At 41.8% G+C, this 18582-nt stretch overlaps 1 protein-coding gene across 4 annotated transcripts in view; it reads right to left on the reverse strand.

Moving 5' to 3' along the window:
* The window catches only part of LOC136867775 (uncharacterized), a 143085-nt gene extending 126331 nt beyond the window's left edge, over window positions 1-16754 (reverse strand). Inside the window, exon 1 of one of the 4 annotated variants that reach the window (XR_010859747.2) lies at window positions 16626-16754. The gene's annotated coding sequence lies outside the window, so the exon portion shown is untranslated. Of the gene's footprint in view, window positions 1-7386; window positions 7460-16625 lie in introns of those variants that run through there. The other 3 variants (XR_010859745.2, XR_010859746.2, XR_010859748.2) reach the window with 3 other exon arrangements.
* Window positions 16755-18582: the final 1828 nt, after the last annotated feature.

The raw sequence follows: 18582 nt of genomic DNA on the forward strand, positions 1-18582 counted from the left end.
TTGGAGAGCAGTTTGTGAAACGCGCTCGCTTACACAAGTGTTGACTGAGAGCGAGGACTTGTTGATCACAACAAGGTATTTACTGTGTATCGACAAAGAGAGCTAGCATGCCAGCGAGCCAGGCGGCCCGCCAAAACCGACAAAGGAACAAAGCCGAATGCAAGGCCAATCAGGGTCAGTACAGATGCACTTAGGAAACAAGGAAAGATGAGGACAAAGTAAGACAGAAGACAGTAGTGCCTAGGTAGCAGCACTTCCTGTGACAACTATTGAGAATAGCCACTTGAGGGAGCCACTGACAAGATGATCAGTTTGGCAATGCCCGTAAGACCCAACCCCTTGGTAGGAGGTAGGGATAGAACTTTGAGTTGAGGAGCAGAGATATAACCCCTGGCCAAGATGGCGCGGGGCCTTCTTCCAGCCGTAGTTCGTACTTGTCAGAACGAGATTCAGTTCGAGCATAGCCCAAGTGCCGTAGGGCAAGATTAAGATAGACGCGTAGTAGAACAGTAGGCGCGTGGAACAAGCTCGCTCTCTCTATAGATCATTATATTCAGACTTGTAAATATACTGTACATAGTAGTTTTAGTTGTCCTCGGTAATAAAGGACAGAGAAATAATTTCATCTTTTATTTCGGGAGTTGCGGGACGAGTCATACCTACAAATTACCTCCCTACATTCCGCTCGGCAGGTCAGGTAATACATCAACATCCAAGTGCCTGGTGACCAACCTACGAGATCGTCTCACAGGACAGGTAGGTCACGACAACCTGGTCGAAGCTGAACCGAATTAGAACGATTCAAGGGAGGTGTGGTTACATGCTGAAGAAATGGGCTTTCCGTTCATCTGCTGACTGCGACTGCGGAACGAGGAGCAGACAATGGAACACATTGTTAAGGAGTGCCCACTTCGAGCACTTAACGGTGATCTGAGGCTTCTACACCAAGTGACTCCGAGTGCTCTGGACTGGTTGTCATATTTGGACATTTCCATTTGATATTAGATATTTTGTGTACTTGTAAAGCCATACGATATAGGCCTATCCAGGACCAGAAAACGCTATTGCAGCACGACTGGCCCTATGAGTAGCACATCTCCCAGCGTCCACACTAGTCGTGCTCTGAATGCCATTACTCAGCACAAGTCGTATCTCAACAGCGTCCACATTGCCACGACCTTTGTCAAGATGCAAAAATACTGCACCTTTCAAGAAACAGCAGCCAACGGCCGTAGCCGTGTTGAAACACCGGATCCCGTGAGATCTCCGAAGTTAAGCAACACTGGACGTGGTCAGGAGTTGGATGGGTTTCCACGCGCTGTTGGTAGGGGGGGTAAGGGAATGGAGGAGCGCAAAGGAACTGGCCACCCTACCGCACGTAAACTCCGGCTCAGGAACACCTCTGCGGAGTTTCGGACCTGCCTTCGGGCAGAATAACCCTTACCTTACCTCAAGAAATAGCCTCCCGCGGACAGGGTGCAGGCAACTTGAGATTTAACTGGCTGGTGTCCTGAAGAAGCGAAACATGTATCAGGTCTCCAAAAACCAACGTGCTGCCCCTCGCATGCCCGGCCACCAAGTTAACACCATTATAATAGTTTCCAACAAATCAGAGCTCTTCCTTTAAGCTGCTTTACGTCGCACCGACATAGATAGGTGTTATGGCGACGATGGGATAGGAAAGGGCTAGAAGCGGCAAGTAAGCAGTGAGGTACATTTGCCTGGTGTGAAAATGGGAAACCATGGAAAACCATCTTCAGGGCTGCCAACAGTGGGGTTCGAGCCCACTATCTCCCGAATGCAAACTCACAGCTGCGCGCCCCTAATCGCACGGCCAACTCTCTCGGTGATCATAAATATTGTATAATAAAACCACCTCTCCTACCCTGCCAGCAACATTCTGATGGTGAGCATTTCTTCGGCCGACGGGACTCAAACCGGCTAACCACGGTGTCAGGCCATCTGGACTTGACGCCGTGACGATCATGGCAACCAGAGGGACTTTTTCATCATTTTAAATGTTCACCAAATACTTCTGAGGGCGATCAGACAACCTCCACGCAGTGCTCCCTGGGTAATGCTAATAGGCTGGCCGTTGAAAAAAACAGCACAGAAATTGGCTACTCAACATTGTTATCTGGAACCCAATCTATCGCATTCTTCACGCTCAGGGCCCAGTTTAGCTTTCCCGCTGGTCTGTTCCACTACTGGGCTTTAAGCTGAACAACAACGCTTCTTTGTTATTACAAAGTGTGAGCCACACATCCATGACCTTGTCTTCGGTTCATAACTGTCATCAAATTGTCAGTCTAGTCAGCACCCAGCACGGAAGGCGTGCTTTGATTTCGAATTACTTGGCATTCGATTTCCTCTGTCACGGCCACGCACCTCTGGTGCTACATACAAACCACGTGTCTTTAACACATGTAGCATTTATCTAATTTGACAGCTTAGCATTCGGCAACGGGAAGTGTTGTTCCAGAGCCGGGATATTATCAGCCCGTATGAAAGCTACGATGTAAAACAAGTCATAGTATTAACTGGTATCACCAGAGTTAGGGAAGTAATTGGATTACTTGTAACGAAAACTTCATAGTCATTTTTACTTGTAATAGTTACTTTTTTGCAAAATGCAATATTTACTCATATTTTACCTCTTGAAATAAATTGCAATCGTTAGTCTATGTTCTAGTAAGCGATATGCATCGCATGGAATCAGGAACAGGAAGAAATTAAGTGATGACGAAACACCACACCATACCAACGCTAGCGATCGGTCTGGGAAATTTCAACAAGACTGGCATAATAAGAATTAATAATGGTATTGGCTTTACGTCCCATTAACTGCTACTTTCACGGTTTTCGAAGACACCGATATGCCAGAATTTTGTCCCGCATGAGTTCTTTTACGTACCAGTAAAATTTGTCGACATAATGCTGACTTATTTGAACACCTTCAAATATCAACGGGCTCAGGAAGGATCGAACCCGCCAACTTGAACTCAGAAGGCCATTTGAGTAACTGTAACATTCGAGTGGCGATAACAACGGTATTAAGTGATCCTGGACAAAATTTAGGATCGTCCCTGCTACCCTTAAGGTAACTCAATACTCTCCTGACACTTTACTAGCGCCTGCATGGAGATATGACCACACTCCAAAGTTACCACTGACATTTTGCTGACTCATGGCTCCAGCGATCGATTCGGTATAAGAATATCAGGAACTTGAACCAATCAACAGCTGTCTATCACCACAGTATTATCCTTTCCGTACTAGCGCATCCAAGTGGACTAGCGTTTATAAAATTCATCACAACAGCGCACTGAAACATCTCTATAGCTTCTTTGCTGTAATATCATGATTAATTCGTCTTCAATAATATTCTCCTTCGGGGTAGTAGAAGGTGAGGGTAGTAGATCAACACACACGGTAACACCTGCCTGTCGTAAGAAGCGACTCGGGGCCTAGGGGGTCTAATTTTCACGCCCTTCGTGACTCTTGTCTTTCTTTGGCCAATACCTTCATTTTTCGAAGTGTCGGATACCTTCCATTTTTCTGATTAATGTTAATTGAGGATGGTTGCTCAGTTGTACTTCCTCTTGAAACAATAATCACCCCCACCACCTCTTCAATAATAGATTTACGTAAGTATGATATTCTAACGAAGGTGACATAACAGTTTATTTCTGTACTGAAAATTTGGTTCTCCCTGGGTTATGAATACCTTCTTTATTTATTTATTTATTTATTTATTTATTTATTTATTTATTTATTTATTTATTTGTTTCCTTCTTTCTTAATCTGCTTACCCTCCAGGCTTGGCTTTTCCCTCGGATTCAGCGAGGGATCCCACCTCTACCCCCTCAAGGGCAGTATCCTGGAGCGTGAGACGTTGGGTCGGGGATACAACTGGGGAGAATGACCAGTACCTCGCCCAGGCGGCCTCACCTGCTATGCTGAACAGGGGCCTTGGTGGGGTATGGGCAGATTGGAATGGGTAGACAAAGAAGAGGAAAGGAAGCGGCCGTGGCCTTAAGTTAGGTACCATCCCGGCATTTGCCTGGAGAAGAAGTGGGAAACCACGGTAAACCACTTCCAGGATGGCTGAGGTGGGAATCGAACCCACCCCTACTCAGCTGACCTCCCGATGCTGAGTACCACTTTTCAAATTTCGTGGCAGAGCCGGGAATCGAACCCGGGCCTCCGGGGGTGGCAGCTAATCACACTAACCACTACACCACAGAGGCGGACAACACCACATTTCAAAAGCTTATATTGTCTTTCTTTCTGAGTTCGTTATCGTTCATGTTTCATTTCCATACAATGCCACGCTCCAGACGAAAGTCTTCAGATAACTACAGGTAACTATGTGAATTATTACGACGTACTGATGGCATGAAAATGTCCGACTCACTGGTTGAATAGTCAGCGTTGAGCCTTCGGTTCAGAGGGTCCCGGGTTCGATTCCCGGCCAGGTCGGGGATTTTAATCGTGTTTGATTAATTCTTCAGGCTCGGGGATTGGGTGTTTGCGTTTGTTCCAACACTTTCCTCTTCATATTCAGTGAACACACTACACTACCAACCACCACAGAAACACGCAATAGTGATTACATCCCTCCATATAAGGTTGGCGTCAGGAAGGAATCCGTCCATAAAACAGCGCCAATTCCACATGTGTGACACAGTTCGCATCCGCGACCCCACAGGTGTGGGAAAAGCGGAAGAAGAAGAAGAAGAAGAAGAAGATTGATAAGATGGAAATGACTGTAGAAAGAAGAATTATCTGAATGAACCCCATCACTATCTCCATTAAGTATTAGTGATGGAAAACCCCACGTTTTAACTCATAATTAAAATCTACTCAACTGAAGAACGGTAATACGTGATTCAATATATTTTTCAATTTCACTTTCTATTAAATCTCTAGCATGGACAAATTTTTGCTTCGAACAATATGTGTGTCTTGCCTTGTATGACGCTACGGAAGATGTGACCGAATTATACATGAGGATTAAGACTTCACATGATTTCCCGGCTCGACGGAGTTCTTTCTCCTTGGTGACGTGGTCCACCCATGGGATCTTGAACACCGACATTTCAAAAGCCTACAGTCAGTTCATTGACAACGCCTTTAGTGTCCCCCCTTAGACACCAGTAAAGTAGCACTAGCAATACACGTCATCTTCCGACACGCCAACAAATTTCGAATCGGAGGTCACGGTTACACACAAGATGTTTTAATTTCAGAAATAATTACAATCGAACCTCAACATCTCGAACCTCCATTACTCAAATTCCCAGTACCTCGAAATAATCTCAATTTCCCTGACTTCTGAACTATTCTTCGTGTGTATTTATTTCTCTATTATTCGAAATTCGATTGCATGAATTTCTCCATTTCTCGAAGGAAACGTTTCCTCCACAGAAGCTGAAAATATTCTCTAACTGGAATTTTGTACAACATTAACTGTGCAATATAGCAGTTAAGGTTGTGTGTTATTGTTCCTTAACATACTGCAGTGTACCTTCCCATCACACTTAGGTATGTTTACATAGTGGCTTATTTGTCCACCCCTGGTGCGTTGACCATAGGCAGCTGGAGCTGTATGAACACACTCCTGGATCGTCACTAGACCAGGCGTTAAGTGCATTGATTATGCTTCAATCCTACGTGCAGAGTCAGTCGAGAGTGAAAAAAACAGAAGAAACTAACGAATTTTTGTCAAGGTGTTAACGGTGGTATGTTTCATATTCCTCTACTGTATGTAGGCCTAATTTGTCTTCAATAACTTGCTATAATAACTGTTGTAATTAAAATAACGGTCCAGGTCCGTAGCTAAATGGTTAGCGTGATGGCCTTTGGTCACAGGTTCGATTCCCGGCAGGGTCGGGAATTTTTAATCATCATTGGTTAATTTCGCTGGCACGGGGACTGGGTGTATGTGTCGTCTTCATCATAATTTCATCCTCATCACGACGAGCAGGTCATCTACGAGTGTCAAATCAAAAGACTTGTACCTGGCGAACCGAACATGTCCTCGGACACTCCCGGCACTAAAAGCCATACGCCATTTCATTTCATTAAAATGATAAAAAATACTTCGAGTTTGTTTTTATGTGGTTAAATAACACTTAAGACAGTATTCGATTACGTGCAATCCACAAAGGCGTGAATTCTGTATATCTCGAAATTTAGATAACGCGAAATAAAATTCATCTCCCGAGGTGATTTGAGATATCGAGGTTTGACTGTATTGCAATCTATAACACTGAGGTGACGTCTGTTTGTCCGCCTGCATTCCGGAACAACATTATGTCAAAACTGCAGGGGAATTATGCATAAAATATTATCTGCGGGAACTATCACATGAATAGTTTTACTTCAAAATGTTGACTTCAAATAATGTATTATTTGCGAAATTGCTTCAAAAATGCTTAATAGCTTGAAATAAGATTTGCACTTTCTCACTCAATCGCACCAAAACTATCCTTCTCTTCAATTTACTGGGGTCGACGCTTGATATGGAAATGACCTAAGTTTGCGGTTGGGTGCCTTTCCTATCCTTCCCTTCTTGCGCGTTTCTTTTGTGGTTTGTGTGTAGATAAAGAGAAGTGATTTAAGACAAACACAAATACCCAATCTACGAGCCAGAAGAATTAACCATACGAAGTTAAAATCCATGGCGCGGCTGAGTGTCGAAACCGGGCTCCTCTGAACCGAAGATCAGAACGCTGACCTATTCAGTAAAGGAGCACGGACACCGAACCAAATGAACTGAATGGATATACAGATATTCTGTTCAAAGCCAAGCCTATTCTGAGTTTTCAATAATTAACCGCTTCAAAATGGCGGCATTAATGTGTAGGTATTTACTTAACTTCCACATGGTTTATCCGCAAAAAACAGAATAAAGGGCAAATGGTCAGTTTTCACAATAACAGAATCTCTTTGTAACTCTCAGGAAATGACGCTGTTGTGTGCCAAAGCCTGTAAAACTTATCAATAACCAATGACATTAGTCTGGTTGACTACTGTTTGTTGCCACTCATCTCCGCTAGATGCCAGTACTGCTGCAATTACACAAACAACCTGTCAACGACGAGTACCGCATCTAGTTAATTCAGATATTAAATGTCTTATTATTTTTAAATGTACCTCAAACGGTAGAAAGGGGCGCTAGAATGTGTGTGCACACTAAATCCGAGCTTAAGACGAAGTAAGGTTATAATGGGGTACACAAAACATACAAGAGTAATGCAATGTTGGTTCTACTCAAGATTGTACGAAACTATTCGGACACCTAATTTAATGATAGGTTCCATGTGACTTAAATAAGACAACCAGTACCATACGTGAACAATAGAATTTCGTAGTACTTACTGATCCTCGGAACATCCAATCTCCTCACATCACTCACTGCTGCTTGCTCAGACTGCGTCACGTGACACAACAGTCGACAAACGAAAGGGAAGGCAGGCTGTGCTGTAAGCGAGTTACGTCATTACGAGTTTCACTTTCCATTTCTTAGTGCACTTCTCATGCTGGAGCAGAGTTATCAGGCCACTGCGCCACTTTGTTAACCCCTACCCATGCCAGGTGAATGTGAAGCGAACGACCGTGACACATAAATCACTCCCTTCTCTTTGGCTTCTGTTTAAGTAAATTCTGAAAGAAATAATCGCAGTATTTTAGCATTCATATTATAACAGGTGATGGTGGAGCTGTTGAGGATCCAGCCAGCCTTCAGGTTGAGGACTCTATTTGAATATTATGTTCCTTCTGAATAAAATGTACCAAACGTTTGTTCTCGTATGTTACACGCTCTTACAGCTTACTGCTGCATTCCCGTCCTGGACGTTGTTTGACATCTGCGAGAACTCTCTGTTTCCTCAACAGAAGAGTGACCAATTTTTCGGAAGGCCAACTAGGGACAATGGCCAGTCACTACAATAATAATAATAATAATAATAATAATAATAATAATAATAATAATAATAATAATGGCAAGGGATTTCTGATACTGAAGTCTCAGACCACCCGAAATTTTGTAAATTGGTAAATTCATGGTTTCCTCTGCCAAAAGTTGTTAAATCTCGCGAACCTCTTTTACAGGAAAAACTAATGGCAGGGCTAAAGAGGTAATGGGAACGAAAACGAACATCCTAAAAGAACTAGTCATAAGCACTCTGTAGAGGGCCTAAATCAGCAATAATAAACAATAATATATATTTACTAGACCTACCCAGCGAGTTGACCGTGCGGTTAAGGGCGCGCAGCTTTGAACTTGCACTCGGGAGATAGTGAGTTCGAATCCCACTGTCAGCAGCCCTGAAGATGGTTTTCCGTGGTTTCCCATTTCCACACCAGGCAAATGCTGGAGCCATGCTTTAATTAAGGCAACGGCCACTTCCTTCCCACTCTTAACCCACCGTCGCCATAAGACCTATGTGTGTCGATGCCACGTAAAGCAACTTGTAAAAAAGAAATGTACTAATGCAGAAAATTAAATTGTAGTTTAACTTTTTTCCTTTAGATAAGAAATATCTCACGGTTTCACACTGATCACTTACTACAGTACGGTAATTATAAACGTCGGCACAGTGTATAATTAGAGGCTACATATAAATACAAAAACCGAGGCCGTGGCAACAATTAATGAAAGGTCCTCTTGCCTGCCAACTTTACTGTCACGCAGAAACCTACATCTGAGATGGTAAAACATAGTAAAAAGACTGCGCCTAAAACACCAGTTGTTTACCAGATAATGTGGAGTAAAAGACAAAGGCATATTTTGAAATTCTCCTTTCAAACGAGTAAATCTACAACATAAATTGTAATTAAGTTTTCCATATGGCCTTTTTTTTAACAAAATGTTTTTAAAAAGCCGTTCTTTTCATATGACAGCCTTCTCAGCGTTTTGTGAATCAAAATGAATGATGTGCAGAATGAGAAATGACGGCTATTTCGAATAAAAGTAATTACTTAAAAACCCTTTCTACATTATTGTGGTTATTAAAAATACCCTACGTAATAGTTTCATACAACGAGCTTCTGCTAAATTTAAAAATCGAGGACAGAACGGTAACAGACAAGTTCACTTACAAAATAACAAATTCGCAAATTGATCATCTTGAGTTTCTTTCCCTCCTGAATTTACATGCCCCGTGCAGAAATTCAATACCTACAGTAATTTAACGTAATAAAAAGTAAAGAATATTTGCCCATCAATATTCACTACTTCACAGACTGTGCAGTATCTATGACAGCGCATCTCAAAAGTGGAATCCTCTAGACTTCAGTACAAACATGACAGCATTACTTTAAAGAATTCGCGTTTATCAGTTACATATAACAATAAAATTACGTATTATATGTCATCGTATGTATATTAAAATGCATCGTATGTGTTTTAAAATATTTTTGAACAATGTATTATAATTCCAAGTCCATAATAGCAGATTAGTTTAGACTGATTATTTTAGATTAGTTTAGATTTAATTGCGTTAAGCTAGAAAATAATAATTAATTATTTGTAATTTTACTTTGTATCACAAAGAATGCTGCTGTAATTGGAATTTTAAAAATCCTGTAGCATGCACCTTCTTTCTTCCTTTTTCTCTGCTAGTGGAGTACCGTCGCACTGACATATCGAAGATTTTCGGCGAAGCAATAGTGGGAAAGGGCTAGGATTGGGAAGGTAGCGTTTGTGGCCTTACTTAATGCACAGCCCCAGGATTCGCCTGGCGTGAAAATGGGAAACAACGAAAACCATCTTCAGGGCTGCCGACAGTGGGATTCGAACCCACCATCTCCCGAATGCTAGCTCACAGCTGCGTGACCCTAACCACACGGCAAACTGGTTCGCTCTTCGCAACAACGATTTTACTCGAAATGCGAATAAAAGTTTATGCTTCTGTGTTCTCATTTTTCACGACCTATAAACCTGTTTTTTAATGTGTTTTGAAAAATACGATAAAATGCGAAATTTATGCTATGATACAAATGCGAAAATGACGATTTGTTTCAAATAAAATTTATTTAGGATTTTATTTTTCTTCCGGAAACTTAACCTGAGTAATTTGCGCAGCTTGCACTTTCTGCATAAGCTGTTGGCTGTTAAGCACAAATACCCAGTGTTCGTCCAAATAACTTTGTAAAATACATTATCTGAGGTCCTAACAAGATCGTGAAATGAAAATCCACAGCCTGTTTCCAGTCATTCGACCGGGTCAGCAGCGAGGATAGGAATTGTGCCGGCTGCCGAAGCCTGTCACACTCCTTTGGGGCAATGATTAATGACTGACAAGTAAAATGAAATGATATTGCAGAGTGTTGTTGGAATAAAAGATTGGGAAAACCGGACTAACCGAACAAAAACCTGTCCTGCCTCTGCTTTGTCCAGCACAAATCTCACATGGAATGTCCGGGATTTGACCCACGGAACCCAGCTGTGAGAGGCCGGCGCGCGTCCGCCTGAGCCGCGGAGGCTCCCTAACAAGATCGTACATGTTAAAACATATTTCAGTAAATGCAATTTAATTGTAAGTGATACGAGAACACGAATGAAAGAACTCATGTTATATGAGTACTGGAGCACTTCATTAAGATAAATTCTAACTTTCAAATATTAAAGGGTATTCCATTTCTACATTTCTAAACAATTTTCACCAAGTTTTTGGAAGTGTGGTTTAATCAAATCTGATGATGCTCTTTCAAGGACGAAACCTGTCATTCTTTGTTTGATAGAGTGTTTTTAACAGGTATGTTAACGTGTTATATGTGTTATAATTAGTGTTTTCGACAGAATGAAAAGCTTTGAAGTTACATTTATTGACACGACACTGAAAAGTACGGCTTCCTTCTTAACATATTAATAAACATAAATGAGTTGTTTCTGTTATGCTTTAACCTATGTGAATGTAAAATAAACGTACAATTACATTATATTTTAGGCATTATTATTTTCTTCTTCTTAATCCGTTTACCCTTCAGGGTTGGTGTTTTACGTCGGACTCAGCGAGGAATCCCACCTCTACCGCCTCAAAGGCAGTGTCCTGAAGCGTGAGACTTTGGGCCGTGGGATACAACTGGGAAGGAGGACCAGTACCTCGCCCAGGCAGCCTCACCTGCTATGCTGAAAAGGGGACTTGTGGAGGATGGGAAGATAGGAAGGGATAGACAAGGAAGAGGGAAGAAAGCGGGCGCGGCCTTAAGTTAAGTACCATTCCGGCATTTGCCTGGAGGAGATGTGGGAAACCACGGAAAAACACTTCGAGGATGGCTGAGGAGGGAAGTAGTGTCTCAACGGCGCACTAGCCGCCAGCGTCTTGGAAAGGTATAGCAATCCAACTGATGACCCCAGTTCTACACTGGGGCGAAACGCTAGTAATTTCACGAATGAAAAACCCAAAAGAGATTAAATGTTTTTTTTTTTCAATATCATTATTTATTATAACTTCCTCAGCTTTACTGTCTGGCTTTCATGGCAGGGTCTGCTACCGCTCCTCGGCTCACCTCATTTCACTCACGTGTTCGTTCCGCTCAGATCGACGTTCCAATACTAGGACGAGCTGGTGATCGAACCAGGCCTCCAGATAACACAGTTGTAATCGAGCTAGCGAAGCGAGAGGTTGTATTGTGCAGTGAGTGCTGAGTGAGAAGTATGAATATTGCTTTAGAGCAATATCGCGCGGCCATAGGTCGATGGCACGGGCGAGTGAAGTGTGTGTGTACGCCAAGTGATAAGGTGCATTTAAGAAAATCTGGGCTTGAGGGAACTATGATGGTAGCAGCAGTGGTGGCAATTCTTCTGATAATAGGAGGCATAGAAATGAACCCTGGACCTACGGGTTCATTGAGCTGGGAGGACATAGATAAGATTAGGGAAATAGTCAGAGATGCTTGCCAGTTTGAGCAAACGAGGGAGTTAATTCGCGAGCTGAGACATGACATGACAGAAATGAAAGACTGCATAAAAGAAGAGAGAAGAATTATGACAGAAAAGGTGGTGGAAAACTCTAGGGAAATAGAATTATTGAAGTCGAATATGAAGGAGATTGAAGGAGAAACTGATAAATTAAAGTGGCAACTGAAAATGATTATCCAGGACGCAAAGAGGAAAAATATTTTCATATACGGCATTCCAGAGAAGGAAAAGGAGGATTCGAATGATCTAACGAATAAAGTGTTGGATATTATAAATACCCATATCAAGATAAATTGTAAAGAAGAAGATATTGATGAAATATATAGGCTGGGGAGAGTCAAAGGGAAAAGACCTATTAAGGTTAAGTTGATTTCTGCTTTGAAGGCGAACAAAATTATCCTTAATGGGAAGAACTTGAAAGGAGAAAGGATTTGGGTAAGAAGAGATATGGATAAAGAGACAATCATGGAACAGAGAGTCTTGCGATTTCACCTAGTAAAAGCTAGGAACTATGGACTAAAAGCATACATAAGAGGCAAACGTCTTATAGTAGGTGACAGTAACTGGTCGCGTATCTGGTCAATTGCACAGCCTCCAGATAACAAGCATACACGCTACCCCTACACTACGGCGGTAACAATACTGAAGATTACAATTAATGAAGAAGTCGTTCATCAATTGAACCTTTGGTGAATCTTTCCAGAGTCATGTTGTACTTGCTTGGGTTGCCAGTTCCCTTCACTCGTGTATCAACGAGCAGAGCGTGGGCTATCTTCCAAGATCTGACCACATGCATTGGTGCTTAACTTCTAAATATGATGATATCTGAGGCTTAAAAATGACAGCCATACTGTCAACAGATGACAGGCTGGGCAAAGTAAATCAGAGTCTCTGTAGTACACATGATAGTCGAGAGGCATCATCACTGCCTTTTCACCAAAGCGGTTACTGTTCGAATTCCAGCATACGCATTTGAAATTTTTGAAGTACAGTCACGTCCCTGTGGTTTGGATTCCACGTCAAACTGTATGTCCCATGGCTATGATCACGATATCAACAGTCACGTAAAATACGTGTTTGCTTTCCTTAGAACAGACGTAGGAGTTCCCTGAAGAAGTAGAAGATAAAGGCTTCTAAAATCTGTAATGTCAGGACGAAGTGGGATAGAGTAGTTAGTCAGGCCTCCTCCAGAAATTAACCTCGTGCTATTATCTGCTAAACACTAAGTGAATCCCATGGATGTGTGCAAATTTTTCTAAATTTCTTTCACTTCCTGGTAGTCCGGCTCCTTGGCTGAATGGTCAGTGCAGTGCTCTTCTGTTCAGAGGGCCCCGCGTTCGATTCCCGGCCGGGCCGGAGATTTTAACTTTAAATGGTTAATTCCCTTGGCTCGGGGACTGGGTGTTTGTGCTGTCCCCAACATTCCTGAAACTCACACACCACACATAACACTATCCTCCACCACAATAACACGCAGTTACCTACACATGGCGGATGCCGCCCGCCCTCATCGTTGGAACTGCCTTACAAGGGCTGCACCAGGCTAGAAATGTATGTATGTATGTATGTATGTATGTATGTATGTATGTATGTATGTATGTATGTATGTATGTATGTATGTATGTATGTATGTATGTATGTATGTATGTATGTATGTATGTATGTATGTATGTATGTATGTATGTATGTATGTATGTATGTATGTATGTATGTATGTATGTATGTATGTATGTATGTATGTATGTATGTATGTATGTATGTATGTATGTATGTATGTATGTATGTATGTATGTATGTATGTATGTATGTATGTATGTATGTATGTATGTATGTATGTATGTATGTATGTATGTATGTATGTATGTATGTATGTATGTATGTATGTATGTATGTATGTATGTATGTATGTATGTATGTATGTATGTATGTATGTATGTATGTATGTATGTATGTATGTATGTATGTATGTATGTATGTATGTATGTATGTATGTATGTATGTATGTATGTATGTATGTATGTATGTATGTATGTATGTATGTATGTATGTATGTATGTATGTATGTATGTATGTATGTATGTATGTATGTATGTATGTATGTATGTATGTATGTATGTATGTATGTATGTATGTATGTATGTATGTATGTATGTATGTATGTATGTATGTATGTATGTATGTATGTATGTATGTATGTATGTATGTATGTATGTATGTATGTATGTATGTATGTATGTATGTATGTATGTATGTATGTATGTATGTATGTATGTATGTATGTATGTATGTATGTATGTATGTATGTATGTATGTATGTATGTATGTATGTATGTATGTATGTATGTATGTATGTATGTATGTATGTATGTATGTATGTATGTATGTATGTATGTATGTATGTATGTATGTATGTATGTATGTATGTATGTATGTATGTATGTATGTATGTATGTATGTATGTATGTATGTATGTATGTATGTATGTATGTATGTATGTATGTATGTATGTATGTATGTATGTATGTATGTATGTATGTATGTATGTATGTATGTATGTATGTATGTATGTATGTATGTATGTATGTATGTATGTATGTATGTTCAGTCCGTCAGCGATGCAGCTGGTGGGATCCTCAACAGCTCTGCCATTAGCTGTTATAGATGGCCTAGGCATCACTGAAGAGGTTTACTAGGGAAATGAGGAATGAGGTAGTTTCCCGTTGCTTTCCTCACCGAGGCAGAGTTGCTATTGCATATCAGTCTGCCAAGCCCACTGAAATGCATACACCAACCGACCCTATGAGCAACATTTCCACACCATTCATAGCAGGGACTGGCTGCATAAGGAATGGCATTACTAGCATCGCTCATACCTCAGTCACTTTCATATTGTCAAAGCCAAGGATAAGACAGAGACAGATCTATGAAAGTAACAAAATTGCTCTAGCCTATACCAGAAGACATAGTGCACTGTAAACACTAGGTCTTTCCAGCAAAGGCACAGGCTAGAAATAGCCACACGAAATTATTATTATTATTATTATTATTATTATTATTATTATTATTATTATTATTATTATTATTATTATTATTATTATTATACTTCCTGGTAGGAAACTGAACATATGTCCTTCCAAGTGAGCCGACCACGCCTTTAACACCACGGCTAGCTAGCCATTATTCAAAAGTTTATAGAATCGGAGCAAAAACACTGCATCACACACGTAGGCTCATTAAAGCAACAACTGACCGCAACACACAAGAACGATGGTGATGTTTACTTCAGCAATATTTTCACACACAGTTTAAGCAGTTTGTGGGAAGGAACCTGACTCACGATATTGTAACGAACACGAATGTTATATTCAGAAGAATAATAGCCTCAATTGGTGAAACAATGGATGGGTGATCAGCGTCTTGGACCTCGGTCCTCCGTCCCCTGGCTCAATTCCCGACCGGGTCGAGGGATTTAAGTCTAAACGGTTTGGCTGCGGGCTGAGTGTTTGTGCTCTCCCCGACATTCCTGCAAATTGCACACCACACAAATCACTATTCCCTACCACAGTAACGTCCGGCTCCATGGCTAAATAGCTAGCGTTCTGGACCAAGGGGTCCAGGTTCAATTCCCGGCCTAGTCTGGGATTTTAACCTCAATTGATTAAATTCTCTGGGCTGAGAACTGACTCTGTGTGCCGCCTTCGGCATTAGAATTTAACATTTCCATACCCACAGACACGCAGGTCGCGTAGAGGCGTCAGTTCGAAAGACATGCACCACGCAATGATACCACGGCAACACGCAGTTTCCCATACACGGCCGACTCCGCTCAACCTCGTCAGATTGTCTGCCTCATGAGGGATGCACCAGGCCAAACGAAATCATAATTACAGTTAAACAAAAATTAAGTAAAGTCCAAGAGGCAGACGACAACTTTGTCCCCACCCTCTAAAGTCGACAAGTTCCTTGTAAAGACTTTAGATGGTGGTTTCGAATCCCACCGTCGGCAGACCTTAAAATGGCTTTCCGTGGTTTCCCATTTTCACCACGTTAATTAAGGCCACGACCGATTCCTTCCTAGTCCTAACCCATTCCCATCCTTGCGTAGCCGAAAACTTCAATGTGCTAGTGCGACGTTAAACTAATAGCAAAATAAATTTTAAAAATTCAGATATGTTCCCGTATTTTGACGCTAGTTGGGGATACGTCGCCGGTTCTTAGGCTAAATAGAAATTTCAGTACTAGTGATACAGTGTTCCTCAAGTCTATTGTATTTGTTTTCTGTCTAATAATACGTGTTTCTTAAGTGTCTGCGCAGTGACTTGAGGCTATGGTTGAGAAAGAAGCGTCACGACCTTGAGAAAGATTCCATTAAAACTTTTCTGAACGGGAAACAATAGACCACTGAGAATCCACCAACTATCTCAGTCAAGAGGAATACGTCCCTTGGAACGCTGAGCTTCACTATTCAATAGTCTCAGCTGCGTGTTTTTCAGCTTGTGAAATAAGGAAAGTGAATAAAATGGTCACATTTAGAACCCACTTAACTCTTTGCCAAGGTATGAGTTCATTCTAATACTGATAAGGTTATGCAACATGAAGATTAATGCCGGCCATATTGTTCCGAGAAGTAGGTCACCTTCCAGTCCATAGCACAATGAGTTAAACCGATAATTAAAAGTGCACGTGTACTCACCCGCTGCTTGGAGATGCGCTGGAGCTCTCGGACTGCGCTAACTGCGGCCGTCCTCTCATCTGGAAGACCTTGCCCCCTCTCACCTGCTGGCGGGAAGGTTGCGTCCTCTAGCCTCAACACAGTCACCTAGCACACTCACAACGGCCATTAGTTACATGTGAGATTACGCGACTGCTGATATCGTGACCATACTGCCGGAACCTCCAGGCTGACGTGGAATCCGAATCACAGGACCGAGGCTTACCAAAAATCTCACATGATACTTCCTACATGTTTTACGCCGCCCCGTCTCAAACAGGTTTTATGACAACGATAGGATACGCTAGGTGAACGTGTGTGGGAAGGATGCAACCGTGGCCATAATTAAGGCGTGAATATGGGAAACCACGGAAAATCATCTTCTGGGCTGCTGACCTTCTAGGCTTCTGACAGTGGGGATCGAACCGACCCTCTCCCGAATGCGAGGTTATAGCTACCGGTAGTGATTTTTAGCAACCAGCTCGCTCGATAATTTTACTAACATTCATCACGATTCGAACTGCAGTCGCCTTCGTGAGAGGTGGTGGCGATTACTGCTTCGAAGTACAACTGGGCAACCATCCTCTATTAACCCTGATCACAGGAAATATGAAAGAGATCCGATACTTCAAAGAATGAAGGTATCGGAAAAAAGAGGGAAGGGCTGCGAAGGGTGTGAAAATAGATGACTCCCTAGGCCTCACAAACCTAATACCGCCGGGGTCGGAAGAGAACAAGAGTACCAAGGAGGCCAGATAGGCAAGACGAAAGCAAGGAGCCTAACACAAGTAAGTGTAAGCAATGTCAGACTCAGCTGGGGGACACGCGGTCGCCAACTCACGTTCCCAAGATAAAAGCCCTTGGGTCCTCTTTTAGTCATATTTTACGACAGGGAAGGGATACTGCGGTTGTCTTCTACCACCCCGACACACACGGTGAGCCTTGGTGAGAAACCAATGGCATTGCCACTCGGCTGTCACGCCCCTACGTTCACATTGCTATGCTTTGTACCACACGTTCGCTGGTCCATGGGGATCACTTACTTCTGACTCTATTTGGGTCGATAGTCTTTCTTTTGAAGAATTAATCATACTCGGCCCTTCGTTAACAACAAACTAGCGGTACGAACACTATACAACTCCACAATAAAATACAGCACAACACAACACCATAAAACTCTATAGTATTCAAATGGTTTCCAGTCCAGCTATCCCTTAACATAAATACTACTAATAATGTTATTGGCTTTACGTCCCACTAACTACTTTTTCGGTTTTCGGAGACGCCGAGATGCCGGAATTTAGTCCCGCAGGAGTTCTTTTACGTGCCAGTGAATCTACCAACACGAGGATGACGTATTAGAGCACCTTCAAATACCACCGGACTGAGCCAGGATCGAACCTGCCAAGTTGGGGTCAGAAGGCCAGCGCCTCAACCGCCTGAGCCACTCAGCCCGGCAACATAAATACTGACTTTCGAGGAATTCTGTTGCGTCACTTTCGTGTAATGTCGTAAAAAATAAACAAACAAACAAACAAAAATACAAAACATAAAACTGAAACTACTTTCGATTTTTTTGTGTACCTAATCCGAAATAAAATCAAAATATGTTGCAAAAATTTGAAGTGTATTTGTATATGGTGTTTTGGGAGGAAACGTAAATATATCGGGAGAAAGTAGAATGGATTATCCCGAGTAAAAAGGATCATATAAACATGTGTCCAATAAGCAATTTAATTGTGTGCTAAGCATGGTACGTAAGTACGACTTCACAAAAATTATTAATGACTTATTGATGCACAAATTTTCTACAATTTGTTTTATTCGCACCGACACACATAGGTCTTATAGTGACAATGGAAAAAGAAAGGGGTGGGATTGGGAAGGAAGATACCCTGGCCTTAATTTAAGTACAGCATTCGCCTGGTACGAACATGGG

This window comes from Anabrus simplex, chromosome 1, assembly GCF_040414725.1.
Source record: "Anabrus simplex isolate iqAnaSimp1 chromosome 1, ASM4041472v1, whole genome shotgun sequence".
Lineage (NCBI taxonomy): Eukaryota > Metazoa > Arthropoda > Insecta > Orthoptera > Tettigoniidae > Anabrus > Anabrus simplex.